This window comes from Anomaloglossus baeobatrachus, chromosome 5 (genome assembly GCF_048569485.1).
Source record: "Anomaloglossus baeobatrachus isolate aAnoBae1 chromosome 5, aAnoBae1.hap1, whole genome shotgun sequence".
NCBI classification, from domain to species: Eukaryota; Metazoa; Chordata; class Amphibia; order Anura; family Aromobatidae; genus Anomaloglossus; species Anomaloglossus baeobatrachus.
In genome coordinates, this window is record NC_134357.1 from 534315519 (window position 1) to 534331816 (window position 16298).

At 47.0% G+C, this 16298-nt stretch overlaps 1 protein-coding gene across 2 annotated transcripts in view; it reads left to right on the top strand.

Annotated features, from left to right (window-relative positions):
• Positions 1–4451: 4451 nt before the first annotated feature.
• The window catches only part of LOC142312144 (uncharacterized), a 32542-nt gene continuing 20695 nt past the window's right edge, over positions 4452–16298 (top strand). For both annotated transcript variants that reach the window (XM_075351042.1, XM_075351043.1), the window contains exon 1: positions 4452–4499. The gene's annotated coding sequence lies outside the window, so the exon portion shown is untranslated. The remainder of the gene's footprint in view (positions 4500–16298) is intronic.

Consider the following 16298-nt stretch of genomic DNA (forward strand, 5'->3'; position numbering starts at 1 on the left):
GGATGGAGCATGCTGAGCCTTGTAGTTCTGCAGCTGTCTGCTCTCCTGCATACACTAGTGGAGAATGAAGAACATATTGAAGAAGGAAATGACATCAGACCTTTTTTTTTTTTTTTTTCTTCCAACAATCTTTAATGGCAATGTTCACTGATAAAAAAAAGCATAAAAACGCAGTGAGCAAAAACGCAGCAAAAAATGCACCAAATCGTGGTAAAAATGCATGCGTTTTTGCCGCCTTTTTTTGCCGCGGGTGCGTTTTTGTGACAAAAACGCACAAAAACGTAGCGTCAAAAAAACGCAGTGTGTGAACTTAGCCATATCCTGCTGAATGCTCAGGTCAGCAGGGGGTCTTGCTTGAGCTCAGGAACTGTTTTGATTGGATTTGTCACCTCACCATTTGACCCTGGAGGCAGAGCAGGATGATTTCTTCTGGCTGCAGTTCAGGGGGTGTGCAAATGGAATGGGACAGCTGGGTGACATGTATGACTATCATAATCCTCAGGCTCCATAAACCAAAGGCTGAATTCAGTCATCTGTGAAACACCGTAAAAGTACTCCTCACTTCCACACTGCTATCTGGACTATTGACCTAAAATCAACAACCTAAATGACATATATGAGGCAACTGAGTTTAGGTCAGGAGACCCACTTCTGGTCTGGACACCATGGTCCATATTTGGACCATGTTTCATGAACGCCTTATTTCGTACTTTCATACTGTACTTGTATGGGATAATGATTTTGCCACCTTCATCATCAGCAGATGTCAGTTATGTTATAGCCGACACCCTGTTTTGATCAGCAATAGTACCGATATTGGCCATGAAATACATTAGATTCCATGGTTAATACAAACAGCAACAGCTAGTTGGCTATTTGGGGGAGGCAGCGCCCTGTTAAACCTCATCGGCACCACATGATTGTACAGTGCCAACAGTTGCCATGTCCCCCCCACAATATCCTTAAGCAGGGTCTATTGAATGATCTAGTAATCTGCAATACATATCTGTTGCAAAGTATTAAACCAACAATCAGACAAGTGAAAAACTGAAGACCTTTACTAAGACTAAAGCCCCCGTTACACATAGAAATGTCGTTAGCTTCATCGCTGAAACGTCACAGGTTTTGTGACGCAACAGCGACCTCGCTAGCAATCTCACTATGTGTGACATATAGCAGTGACGGGCCAGCCGCTGTGATATCGCCGATCATACCTGAACGTCCTGGTTCATTTTTTTATTGCTGGTGTCCCACTGGGTAGCATGAATCGCTGTGTTTGACGTCATAACAACGACTGGGTGGAAACACTATGCCTCTATCGTGGTCTGAGTCATCAGAATAGCTGCTGTGTTTGTTGATGTCAATAACCGCCGAGGCCGTTATACGGCTCGCCGTATCGTTGCTGCGTCGTTAATTAGATCTGCCTGTTTGCCAGCTAACTAGCGACGTATCAGCGATCCTGACCAGGTCGTATCGTTGTCCGTTGTATCGCTGGAACGTGTAACAGGACCCTAAAGGCTGCTTTACACCAGACAATCTATCGTGCGATAGATCGTCGGGGTCACGGTTTTTCTGACGCACATCCGGCATCGCTGGCGATGCCGGCCTGTGTGACACCTCCTAGCGACGCAGTATCGCTCACAAATCGTGAGTCGGGTACTGCTCGCTAGGTTCCATAATATCGTTTAATTTAGTAGTTCATCGTTTCCGGGGTAGCACACGTCGCTCCGTGTGACACCTCGGGAACGATGAACAGCAGCTCACCTGCGTCACGTGGCCGCCGCCGGCTATGTGAAGGAAGGAGGTGGGCGGGATATTTACGTCCCGCTCATCTCCGCCCCTCCACTTCCATTGGCCGGCGGCCGTGTGACGTCGCTGTGACGCCGAACGTCCCTCCCACTCCAGGAAGTGGACGTTCGCCGCCCACAGCGAGGTCGCACGAGAGGTAAGTATGTGTGACGGGGGTAACCGACTTTGTGCGACACGGGCAGCGATTTGCCCGTGACGCAAAAAGGACGGGGGCGGGTACGATCGATTGTGAAATTGCACAATCGGTCGTACCGTGTAAAGCAGCCTTTAGTCTTTTTTTTTCTTTTTTAAACTAATAGAATTTGCTAAAAAAAAAAATACAAAGGTCCAAAATGTCTCAATTTTTTTTTTATCACTAAAAACACTGTTTTATGTTTGTTTATGCTTGGTAAACATCGTACACACACGGCTCTGCTCCGCACAAGTCAAACACACGCGTCTTTGCTTGGTAAAAGTCGAATGTACACGGCTACACTCCATACACCTCGTACACACACGGCTCCGCTCCGTACACTTCATACATACACAGCTATGCTCCGTACACCTCGTACACACACGGCTCTGCTCCGTACACCTCGTACACACACGGCTCTGCTCCGTACACTTCATACACACACAGCTATGCTACGTACACCTCGTACACACACGGCTCTGCTCCGTACACCTCGTACACACACGGCTCTGCTCCGTACACCTCGTACACACACGGCTCCGCTCCGTACACCTCGTACACACACGGCTCCGCTCCGTACACTTCATACACACACAGCTCCGCTCCGTACACCTCGTACACACACGGCTCCGCTCCGTACACTTCATACACACACAGCTATGCTACGTAAACTTCGTACACACACAGCTCCGCTCCATACACCTCGTACACACACACGGCTCTGCTCCATACACACACAGCTCTGCTACATACACTTCGTACACACACGGCTCTACTCCGTACACCTCGTACACACGCGGCTCCGCTCCGTGCACCTCGTACACACACGGCTCCGCTCCGTGCACCTCGTACACACACGGCTCTGCTCCGTACACTTCATACACACACAGCTATGCTACGTACACCTCGTACACACACGGCTCCGCTCCGTACACTTCATACACACACAGCTATGCTACGTACACCTCGTACACACACGGCTCTGCTCCGTACACCTCGTACACACACGGCTCTGCTCCGTACACTTCATACACACACAGCTATGCTACGTACACCTCGTACACACACGGCTCTGCTCCGTACACCTCGTACACACACGGCTCTGCTCCGTACACCTCGTACACACACGGCTCCGCTCCGTACACCTCGTACACACACGGCTCCGCTCCGTACACTTCATACACACACAGCTCCGCTCCGTACACCTCGTACACACACGGCTCCGCTCCGTACACTTCATACACACACAGCTATGCTACGTACACTTCGTACACACACAGCTCCGCTCCATACACCTCGTACACACACACGGCTCTGCTCCATACACACACAGCTCTGCTACATACACTTCGTACACACACGGCTCTACTCCGTACACCTCGTACACACGCGGCTCCGCTCCGTGCACCTCGTACACACACGGCTCCGCTCCGTGCACCTCGTACACACGGCTCTGCTCCGTACACCTCGTACACACACGGCTCTGCTCCGTACACGTCGTACACACACGGCTCTGCTCCGTAAACCTTGTACACACACGGCTCTGCTCCGTACACCTCGTACACACACGGCTCTGCTCCATACACCTCGTACACACACGGCTCTGCTCCGTACACCTCGTACACACACGGCTCCGCTCCGTACACCTCGTACACACGCGGCTCCGCTCCGTGCACCTCGTACACACACGGCTCCGCTCCGTGCACCTCGTACACACACGGCTCTGCTCCGTACACCTCGTACACACACGGCTCTGCTCCGTAAACCTTGTACACACACGGCTCTGCTCCGTACACCTCGTACACACACGGCTCTGCTCCATACACCTCGTACACACACGGCTCTGCTCCGTACACCTCGTACACACACGGCTCTGCTCCGTACACCTCGTACACACACGGCTCTGCTCCGTACACATCGTACACACACGGCTCTGCTCCGTACACATCGTACACACACGGCTCTGCTCCGTACACATCGTACACACACGGCTCTGCTCCGTACACATCGTACACAGACGGCTCTGCTCCGTACACCTCGTACACACACGGCTCTGCTCCGTACACCTCGTACACACACGGCTCTGCTCCGTACACATCGTACACAGACGTCTCTGTTCCGTACACCTCATACACACACTGCTCTGCTCCGTACACACACAGCTCTGCTCCGTACACCTCGTACACACACGGCTCCGCTCCGTACACCTCGTACACACACGGCTCCGCTCCGTACACCTCGTACACACACAGCTCTGCTCCGTACACCTCATACACACACGGCTCTGCTCCGTACACCTCGTACACACTCGGCTCTGCTCCATCCACACTGTAAACCCCTCCTGACCCCACACATAACCTTCCCCTCATCCAGCACCATGACAACCAGCACAGCAGAGTCCTGCATACACTGAGGAGCTGATCATGTGACCCCTGACTCCTCCCCTCCATGTGACATCATCACAGGTCCTGTAAGCACAGAGCAGCCATATATCTAGTGTGCGGCTCTGCAGGAGGAGGTATGTGGAGATTATTATTTATTATTATTGTGCCATTTATTGCATGGCGCTTTACATGTGAAAAGGGGCATACATGGACAAGTATAATAATCATGAACAATACAGAGCACACACAGGTACAGGAGGAGAGAGGACCCTGCCCGCGAGGGATAACAGTCTACAGAGGATGGGTGAGGATACAGTAGATGAGGGTGGAGATGGTCGTGTAGCGATATAGTGGAATGAGGGTTACTGCAGTTTGTAGGCTTGTCAGAAGAAGTGGGCCTTCAGGTTCATTTTCAAGGTTTTCATGGTAGGTGAGACCTAATATTTTGGGGTAGAGCGTTCCAGAGTATGGGGGAGGCACGGGAAAAATCCTGTACATGATTGTGGGGAGAGGAGAGAAGGAGATTTTGTGAAGATTTGGATGTTGCGTGCAGGTAAGTACCAGGACTAGAGTTGAGCGCGGTTCGCGGTCCGAGGTTCTCCAGTTCGCGGCTCGAGTGATTTTGGGGGCTGTTCTAGATCGAACTAGAACTCGACCTTTTTTCTAAAGCTCGATAGTTCTAGTTACGTTCGAGAACGGTTCTAGCAGCAAAACGACAAGCTAATTCCTAGCTGGCTTTCCGCTGTAATAGTGTAAGTCACTCTGTGACTCACACTATTATGACATTTCAGCGTATAGTGTGTGGGAACAGCACATTCAGATCACTGCTACTGGGATAATGGCGATCGCCATTTTTTTTTTTTTTCCTTGTCTTCCTTCCCTAAGCGCGCGCGTGTAGTGGGGCGGGCCAGCATGTCAGCCAATCCCAGACACACACACAGCTAAGTGGACTTTTAGCCAGAGAAGCAACGGCATGTGTGATAGGATGTCCATGTCACATGTCCCTGCATTATAAATACAGGCATCTGCCCGTCCGGACGCCATTATCTCTTCTGCGTCTGGGTGTCAGTCACCGCTGGCGTAGCTCCTGTCTCCGATACTGCTGTGTACGCTCTACACACAGCGCTATACAGAATAGGGATAGAAGTTTCTATTAGCCCTTGTAAGGGCGAATAACAGCAGACTCAGAGCCATAGGTGACAGTCAGGTCCGTGGAAACAGATTTTAACAGCTACAGGAGATAACAGCGTCTGTGTAGCTAAGCTCAGGGACTTCCTCGCTGCATTTCCCCATTAGGAGGGATAGAAAGTGAGGCTTCCTTTCCTGTACACTGACCCAAAACCCTGCCACTGTACCCTCCTGCCCTTTGCACACTCAAGCTCATTGTTACTAAGCCATTATACTAGCAAACACTGAGGAAACTTAGTGGCATTCTAAAAGTGGCTGTTGGACTTCCATTAGTGCCCCACTGGTGCAAATCTGCAGCACCACTGCATTGCACACTCAAACTCATTGTTACTAAGCCATTATACTAGCAAACACTGAGTAAACTTAGTGGCATCCTAAAAGTGGCTGTTGGACTTCCATTATTGTCCCACTGGTGCAAAGCTATTTGCAGCACCACTGCATTGCACACTCAAGCTCATTGTTACTAAGCCATTCTAATAGCAAACTATGCTGCCAGTTTAAGGGCCGTAGTTGCATTGTCAGGGATAGTTATTGTTTATTCTGCTGTTAATAAAGATAGACCACCGCTGCAATCTACACCACCTCTCAATTTTTACTACCACATTTTAAGTGCACAATCTTGTCGCAATCAAAATGAGTGGCAAAATGACAGATGCTGGTGGAAAGGGTAAGAGGCGTGTTGGAAAAGGAAAAAAAGGGTTTGTCCGTGGGGAAGGTGGCAAAGCTCCATTAACATCTGCTGAAGATATACCATCTTCCAGCAAAAGTAAGATGTCTACTACTTACCGTGGACAATCCGATGTGCTCCCTTTTTTACGGACACGAACAACTGGAACAAAGGTAGATGATGGCCAAAAAAAGAAAACGCTTGAATGGATCTCAAGTGGTCCAACAAGGGCCCTCTCCGCCACCTCAACTACCGCATCCAAAAAAAACCAGTCCTCTGAGTTGTCATATCCCAATCACACTTGCTTTCTCCTAGCTCTGAAGTCTCCATCCGCCCTACACAGTATGGTGGAACTGAGATGGCTGAGTCTGCAAAGCTGTTCAGTCACACTATAGCCTGGGAATCAGAAGTCTGCTCCCAAGCTACAGTGAGTACAGAACATGAAATGGTCTGCAGTGATGCCCAGAACCTTTGTGACTCTGATTGAGGCCATGAGGACCAAGTTTCTGTGCATAATGTTGACCCTTATTCACAAACTGTAACACCTGTTGTTATAGACAATGAGGAATATACTGATGACGATGAGACGCAGATACCAAATTGGGATGACAACTTAAATATTCGGTCAGGGCAAGAAGAGGCTCGGTCTGAGGGTGAGGGGAGTGCAAACACAACAATTGATGAGGAAGTTCTAGATCCCGCCTACTGTCAACCCACAGTCAGGCACTCGAGGAGGTCAACAGAGGCGGTGGAGGAGGATGCAACTGACGACGAAGTTACCTTGCGCCTTCCTGGACAGAGTCGGAGTACTGGTAGCACGTCTACAACTGCATCATCAGCCACTACTCTGCCTCTGAGCACTAGTCGGGGTGGATCAGCAGGTTGCATGCCCTCTAAGCCTTGCCTAGCCTGGTCCTTTTTTCACATAGCAAAAGATCGCCCAAATTATGTGATCTGTAAAATTTGTCGTGATTCTGTTAGTAGAGGGCAAAACCTCAGCAGTTTGACAACTTCTTCCATGAATCGTCACATGAATAAATATCATATGTCCCAGTGGGAAGCTCACCGTGCTGCAATGCGGCCTAGCGGAGCGAACCATCCACCGCCTGCCCCTTCCAGTGCATCCGCGCGCTCTTCATCTTCTAGGACTGTGGGGACAGCTGTCACACCTGGTTTTCCACGCACAACTTCCACCACTGTAACCGCAACAGGCAGTTTGCTTGGTACATCGTCTCTTGGTTTGGAAGGGGAAACAAGTGCGTGTACAGCTCTCTCAGACATCGATAGCACCAACGTTGGATGAAGGCAACATCATGTCTACGCCTGTCTGTCTCTTATGTCTGTCGCTGTGCCCCAGTACCAGATGCCCAGTCGCCACTACTTCTCTAAGAAAGGTGTGCCTGCGCTACACCAGCATGTCGCACACAACATCACCACTTCCTTGAGAAACTTTGTGTGTGAATGGGTGCATTTCACCACCGATACTTGGACCAGTAAGCATGGACAGGGACGTTACATGTCGCTGACTGGGCACTGGGTAACTATGCTGATAGATGGTGAAGGGTCTGCTGCACAAGTCTTGCCATCCCCACGACTTGTGTGTCAATCCTCTGTCTGTCCAAGTTACGCCACTGCTTCTGCCTCCTCCACCTCGTTTGGGTCCTCCACCTCTGCCCCAAGCCTGCCTGGTCTGGCCACCAGCGTTCTAACTGCGCAGAAGGAATCACGCACCCCTCATTACTATGCTGGCAGCAGAGCGCAACGGCATCAGGCGGTCTTTAGTTTGAAATGTCTTGGAAATAAGAGTCACACAGCGGCTGAGTTGTGGGCAGCTCTGGAGACTGAGTTTAATAAATGGTTGTCTCCACTCGACCTGCAGCCTGGTAAGGCCGTGTGCGACAATGCTGCAAACCTGGGTGCGGCCCTTCACCTGGGCAAGGTGACACAGGTGCCTTGTATGGCTCACGTGTTGAACCTTGTTGTCCAGCAATTTTTAACACACTATCCCGGCCTAGATGGCCTTCTGAACAGGGCATAAAAACTGTCTGCTCACTTCCGCCGTTCAACCACCGCTGCTGAGTGACTTGCATCGCTCCAGAAGTCTTTCGGCCTGTCGGTTCATCGCCTGAAATGCGATGTGCCGACACGCTGGAATTCGACTCTCGACATGTTACAGCGACTGTGGCAGCACCGTCGAGCCCTTGTGCAATACGTCATGACGTATAGCCTGGGCCACCGAGATGCAGAGGTGGGACAGATCACCCTGATGGAGTGGTCTCAGATCAAGGACCTATGCACCCTTCTGCATAGTTTCGACATGGCGACGAATATGTTTAGCGCTGACAATGCCATTATCAGCATGACAATTCCAGTCATTTACATGCTGGAGCACACGCTAAACACGCTGTCACACACAGCGATGTGTGCTTCACAGCGGGAGAGCAACAACTAAAAAATGGCCCAGGCCATTCAGCAACAACCATCGACCTCACAGCAGGGGCCAGGTTGTTGCTGGATGTCACACTAAGCAACATCACTAGCAACATCGCTGTTACGTCACAAAAGTTGTTCGTTAGCAGCGATGTTGCTAGCGATGTTGCTCAGTGTGACGGGGCCTTAAGCAACATCGCTAGCAACATCGCTGCTAACGAACAATTTTTGTGACGTAACAGCGATGTTGCTAGTGATGTTGCTGTGTGTGACATCCAGCAACAACCTGGCCCCTGCTGTGAGGTCGTTGGTTGTTGCTGAATGTCCTGGGACATTTTTTAGTTGTCGCTGTCCCGCTGTGAAGCACACATCGCTGTGTGTGACAGCGACAGAGCAACAACTAAATGTGCAGGCAGCAGGAGCCGGCTTCTGCGGACACTGATAACCATGGTAAACAGTGGGTAACCAAGAAGCCCTGTCCTTGGTTACCCGATATTTACCTTCGTTACCAGCTTCCGCCGCTCTCACTGTCAGTGCCGGCTCCTGCTCTGTGCACATGTAGCTGCAGTACACATCGGGTAATTAACCCGATGTGTGCTGTAACTAGGAGAGCAAGGAGCCAGCACTAAGCGGTGTGCGCTGCTCCCTGCTCTGTGCACATGTAGCTGCAGCACACATCGGGTAATTAACCCGATGTGTGCCGTAACTAGGAGAGCAAGGAGCCAGCGCTAAGCGGTGTGCGCTGCTCCCTGCTCTGTGCACATGTAGCTGCAGCACACATCGGGTAATTAACCCGATGTGTGCTGTAACTAGGAGAGCAGGGAGCCAGCGCTAAGCGGTGTGCGCTGCTCCCTGCTCTATGCACATGTAGCTGCAGCACACATCGGGTAATTAACCCTATGTGTGCTGTAACTAGGAGAGCAAGGAGCCAGCGCTAAGCGGTGTGCGCTGCTCCCTGCTCTCTGCACGTGTAGCTGCGTGCGCTGGTAACCAAGGTAAATATCGGGTTGGTTACCCGATATTTACCTTAGTTACCAAGCGCAGCATCGCTTCAGTGCGTCGCTGCTGACTGGGGGCTGGTCACTGGTTGCTGGTGACAGCTCACTAGCAACCCGTGTAGCGATGCTCCAGCGATCCCTGCCAGGTCAGGTTGCTGGTGGGATCGCTGGAGCGTCTGAGGGGTACTTTGCACGCTGCGACATCGCAGGCCGATGCTGCGATGCCGAGCGCGATAGTCCCCGCCCCCGTCGCAGCGGCGATATCCTTGTGATAGCTGCCGTAGCGAACATTATCGCTACGGCAGCTTCACATGGACTCGCCTGTCCTGCGACCGTCGCTCTGGCCGGCGACCCGCCTCCTTGTTAAGGGGGCGGGTCGTGCGGCGTCATAGCGACGTCACACGCCAGGCGGCCAATCGGAGCGGAGGGGCGGAGATGAGTGGGATGTAAACATCCCGCCCATCTCCTTCCTTCCGCATATCCTACGGAAGCCGCAGTGACGCCGGTAGGAGATGTTCCTCGCTCCTGTGGCTTCACACACAGCGATGTGTGCTGCCGCAGGAGCGAGGAACAACATCGGACCGTCGCGTCAGCGTAATTATGGATTACGCCGACGCTGCACCGATGATACGATTACGACGCTTTTGCGCTCGTTAATCGTATCATCTAGGCTTTACACACTACGATGTCGCATGCGATGCCGGAAGTGAGTCATTTTCAATTTGACCCCACCGACATCGCACCTGCGATGTCGTAGTGTGCAAAGCCCGCCTGACTGTGTGACCTCTCACCAGCAACCTCCTAGCAACTTACCAGCGATACCTATCAGGTTGTATCGTTGTTGGGATCGCTGGTAAGTTGTTTAGTGTGACGGTAACTTAAGCCTCAGATAGATAATGGCTGCTCTCTCTCCGTTACTTCAGATATAAGTACATCTCAATAAATTAAGTTAACTTTCTGAGGATATTCTATTTCTGTAATTCAATACAGAAATGGAAATGCACATATTAGATAGTCATTACAAACAGTGATCTACAGTATTTCAAGTGTTTATTTCTGTTAATGTTGATGATTATGGCTTATAGCCAATGAAAACCCAAAAGTCATTATCACTGTACTTGATTGGCCAGCAACCTCACCTGACCTAAACCCCATAGAGACTATATGTGGTATTGTCAAGAGGAAGATGAGTGACACCAGACCCAACAATGCAGACGAGCTGAAGGCTACTATCAAAGCAACCTGGGCTTCCATAACACCTCAGCAGTGCCACAGGCTGATCGAATCCATGCCACGCCGCTTTGATGTAGTAATTCATACAAAGGAGCCCCAACCAAGTATTGACTGCATTTACTGTACAGACTTTTCAGTAGGCGCCAACATTTCTGTTAAAAATACTTTTTTTTCAGTTGGTTTTATATAATATTCTAATTTTCTGAGTAAAGGGGGTCTTACACGGTACGATATATCTAACGATATGTCGTCGGGGTCACGGATTCCGTGACGCACATCCGGCATCATTAGAGATATCGTAGCGTGTGACAGCTACGAGCGACTGTGAACAAGCAACAATACTCACCTTATCGTTGCTCGTTGACACATCGTTCATTTTCATAATATCGGTCGCATTCCTGGATGCAGGTTGTTCGTCGTTACTGAGGCAGCACACATCGCAAGGTGGGACACCCCAGGAACGACGAACAACAGCTTACCTGCGTCCTCCGGCAACGAGGAAGGAAGGAGGTGGGCGGGATGTTACGTCCCGCTCATCTCTGCCCCTCCGCTTCTATTGGGCGGCCACTGAGTGACGTCGCTGTGACGCCGAACGTCCCTCCCCCTTCAGGAAGAGGATGTTCGCCACCCACAGCGAGGTCGTTTGGAAGGTAAGTACGTGTGACGGGGTTACTGACTTTGTGCGACACGGGCAATAAATTGCCCGTAACGCACAAACGATGGGGGCAGGTGCGATCGCACATGCGATCGCACAATAAATCGACGCTTGTAACGGGGCCTTTAGTGACGTTTGGGTTTTCATTGGCTGTAAGCCATAATCCTCAGCATTAACAGAAATAATCACTTGAAATAGATCACTGTGTGTAATAACTCTATATAATATATCCGTTTCCTTTTTGTATTGAATTACTGAAAATTATTTGACTTTGTGAGGATATTATAATTTATTGATATGCAATTGTATATGGAAGATGTCTTCTCTTTGTCTTGGTTCTTTTTCTGTCATCCCAAATTAAACTTTTTTAATCCTTCTTAGTGCGATCATACAACATCCGGCCTGTGATTGCTCCGGTGACGCCCTGCACTACTGTAGTACAGAGTATTATCCCTCCGCTCAGTGTAATACTAATGGCCCCATACACATTACATAACATCCGGCCTGTGATTGCTCCGGTGACACCCTGCACTTCTGTAGTACAGAGTATTATCCCTCCGGTCAGTGTAATACTAATGGCCCCATACACATTACATAACATCCGGCCTGTGATTGCTCCGGTGACGCCCTGCACTACTGTAGTACAGAGTATTATCCCTCCGCTCAGTGTAATACTAATGGCCCCATACACATTACATAACATCCGGCCTGTGATTGCTCCGGTGATGCTCTGCACTACTGTAGTACAGAGTATTATCCCTCCGGTCAGGGTTATACTAATGGCCCCATACACATTACATAACATAAGGCCTGTGATTGCTCCGGTGACGCCCTGCACTACTGTAGTACAGAGTATTATCCCTCCGGTCAGTGTAATACTAATGGCCCCATACACATTGTCAAGGTCAGAATGACGATGATGATGAGACTCAAAGGAACTCTCGATATCCGGCTGCTGTTTCTAATTAAAAATGTCATGTGTGCACACGAGAATGAAAAATAACTGCACAGCAAGTCAGTTACATCTATCTCCATGACTGGCTCTTAACCAAGTGTGTTTTTTATTGTTTGAAAGAAACTCTAGACCAAACAGTAAGGGGGTGTAAACAAAAGTTTTAGTCCAATCAGGTATCGTAGGTCAGGGCTTCATGAAGTAGAGAGATCTGCATATTCTCCGTTTATTGGTCAGTCTAGGCTCCAGGAATTTCTTTGTCCATCTGTCTTGGGTGGAGAACAGGAAATAGCAGCCATCTTTACAATTACATGTGGTGGTATATACTGTGTCTAAGGAAAATACACTGAATATGCAATATACATATATACATGTTAGTAAGAAACAAAAGCATTCACAAATATGTGTGTTAGTTCACATCTACTGAACTATATAACTGAGTCTATGAAATGGCTGAATTAAGTATTTGTGGATACTCAATTCTTTATCCTCAACAGTCCCCCCTAAAGACTTACTTCTGCCATTTCTAAATTCTAAGGGTACTGTGTTCCCTTAGGAAGAGAGGTAGGAAGATCTGTTGAAAAACCTGCCTAACTGAACGTTGAAACATGGGCGGAAAGGGGAAAGGGGTTTTCTTCACCGGTTTGAGACCAAGGACTCCTAGGCGAGTCCTCACCCTTTGTAGTTGGACTTTCCCATGTCTCAAGGTTCTCTAAGTCCTCTCTTCTAACTGTTCTGGCAATGGTGGTCTAAAACTGTACAGGGTTTCCTGAAAAGGATAAATATGAGCAGAACGCTCAGTGCAGCTCTGGTTGATGATCCCTTCTACAATGCGAGGTGTGGATCCATAGATATTTCTGTGGTTGGATCAGCTCCTCTAGTGTTGAATCATGGCTCTTTCTCGCTTGTCCTTTAGGATCAATCAGTCTCCTGACTGGAGACCATATGCTAATAGCTCTGATTTAAGATCTGGAATTGGAGAATACACCTGTTTATCACACTATTCAGTCAATTATATAAAAATATACATGTCTATGCTAAACCAAAAACATCTTACATAAAAACCTGCTTATTGCAAAAAGAAAACAAAACATATACATTTTATACACCATTTACTAGTTTCCACTTTTCTATAAAATATACACTGTTTGTAAACACATTTTTTTTACATACCAACTTCATGTGCTTCTCAACAATAATATCGTTTTCTGCACTGGAATACCTCTGACCAAACCTGGAGAGAAATTTACACAACACGCACAGACTTGCATACAACATGCTCATGATATACATCTATAATCAGTTTGCAGTCTCTAAGAATGGGTAGAGTAGGTGCAGGGTGTTTCTACGGACTCTTTACAGTTTTTTCTCATTTCGTTCTAGGCACTTGTCTCACAAGACTGGGTGAATCTGCCCACCTGGGTACTGAACCCTGGCGTCACCAAAGCACACACTGACAATTGTCTTTCACAGATGTTACCTGGGCCATCATTAAGAAGAGCTCTCATGACAGAGAAAGCTTACCACCCTTTGTCCACAGACCTTCAGTCAGCTGGCTCCCTGCATGTCACAGTCCATTCCTTGTTGTTTTGCTTGTTCCTGTAGGGATTTAAGAACCAGGGCTGTGGAGTCGGTAAGCCAAACCTTCGACTCCGACTCCGACTCCTCAAATTCTCTTGCACCGACTCCGACTCCGGCTCCGACTCCGACTCCGGCTCCGACTCCGACTCCTACATATATTGCTTAGTTAGGTGAAAAATTTATTGTAGTACATGAATATGTGTATGTGAACATCAGACATTTAATAATTTTTATGATACGATAATCAAGATATTTGGATAGAACATAAAATATATTTATTGGAATACAACTTTAGAACACAAAAAACTGTAATAAATTGTAAATATGTAATACACTATGTAATATACAGTAGATTACATATATATCTTGTGTGTGTATATACACTGTGTGTATATATATATATATATATATATATATATATTACATATTTACAATTTATTAGTTTTTTGTGTTCTAAAGTTGTATTCCAATAAATATTTTATGTTCTATCCAAATATCTTGATTATTGTATCATAAAAACAATTAAATGTCTGATGTTCACATTGTACTACAATAAATTTTTCACTTAAATATAAGCATTATACTAAATGTTATTATTTAGTAAAATATTCAGCACATTCTGCATTGCACTCCTGTCCCCAATTTATTATATATTTTAGGAGTCGGAGTCGGTGCATTTTATACCGACTCCGACTCCGACTCCACCAAAATGAGCTCCGACTCCGACTCCACGACTCCGACTCCGACTCCACAGCCCTGTTAAGAACACAAGGAGTGACAGAAGTCACTGACGTGACCGTTGTCACCAAGGCATGGTCGGTATTGGTGAAAGACTCTCAACTCTAGGCCCGTTCACTGCTTCTTGGTCAGCTGCACCTGTGCAAGGATCTCCATCCGAATCCATCAGCTCAGATCTAGACTTTCTCTTCAGCATACCTAATTCATTTGACAACAGGAAAAAATCTACAACCTACATACACCTCTAAAGACTCTTACCCACTCCTGTTCTACCCATCAAGAGAGGCATTTAATGCATCACTGTCTCCTGTATCAATAGGATTGGAGGGAGTGGTCGAATTTAGACTACCTCATGTGGTGTAAACAGCAGCATATCCAGTGCAGAATCGACCACCATCTGGTTTCATCTTTAAAAACAAAAACTAAAAAATATACATTAGATCATTCTTATAACTTCATCTCTGATCATAATACAGTTAGTGGTCATCTATACCTCACATGACTGAGAATACTAAATAAACAAACAAATAAACAAATAAACATATAAGACAAGACTTTCCTATTTCAGTTAACAGATATACCTCATAGTAATCTAATAAACATAACCTATGGGAAAAAGGTCAGCTTCAAAACCTATCTAATATGCCTACTGCGCCCTCGAAGAAACTGGAGAATATAATTAATACCTTATTCCCCCCTTGTTTAATTGTTTATTTACCAATATGGCAAAATTCAGCATTTGTATACTGGTATTCCCTAAAAGAAAAAAATAAAACAGCAGGTAATAAATTAGCCACATACTAAAAGCTAAAATGAACAAACACTGAAAATAACGTATATCTCACAACAATATACATTACTGGGAAATTTTAAAACCTTACAATAAACAACACTGTATCCATAAAGAAAAGAAAAACCTTTGATAGTAGAAATAACTGAGACATGATTAAATGATAGCTGTGACTAGGCGACTAACCTGCAAAAATATATGAATTGTTTAGAAATAATCATAAAAACAGAAAAGGTGATAGAGTCACAAAATAAAAATATATTGTTCAAATAAATCGCCATTAAAAACAAAACAACACAAATTATATCGCACATCCCATAAAATTTAATATTCCCTATTCAGGTATAAGCAGTAAACTAAAAATAGGAAATCCTGAACTCCAAGGGTTAAACCAAACTTACGTCACTATTGGGGAAAGACACATTCCATCAAGACACATTCCATCCTTATTTCTTAAAAGCGAGAGAGGAAGAAGAAAAAAACCTCATCCTTTGTTATAACAAAGACGTAGCAGTGAACACATCCATTTCCCATATCTACATCGGATGCATGATACATTTTTCCTAATTCCTTTTTACAAATGGATTTGATACATTTTGACATCAGTAGGGGTAAGTCGTTTACAATTTTTGTTTTTAATTAACTAACAGTACAAAGATATATATATTTACCTTCCTCTATTTTATTTTATGATATAATGC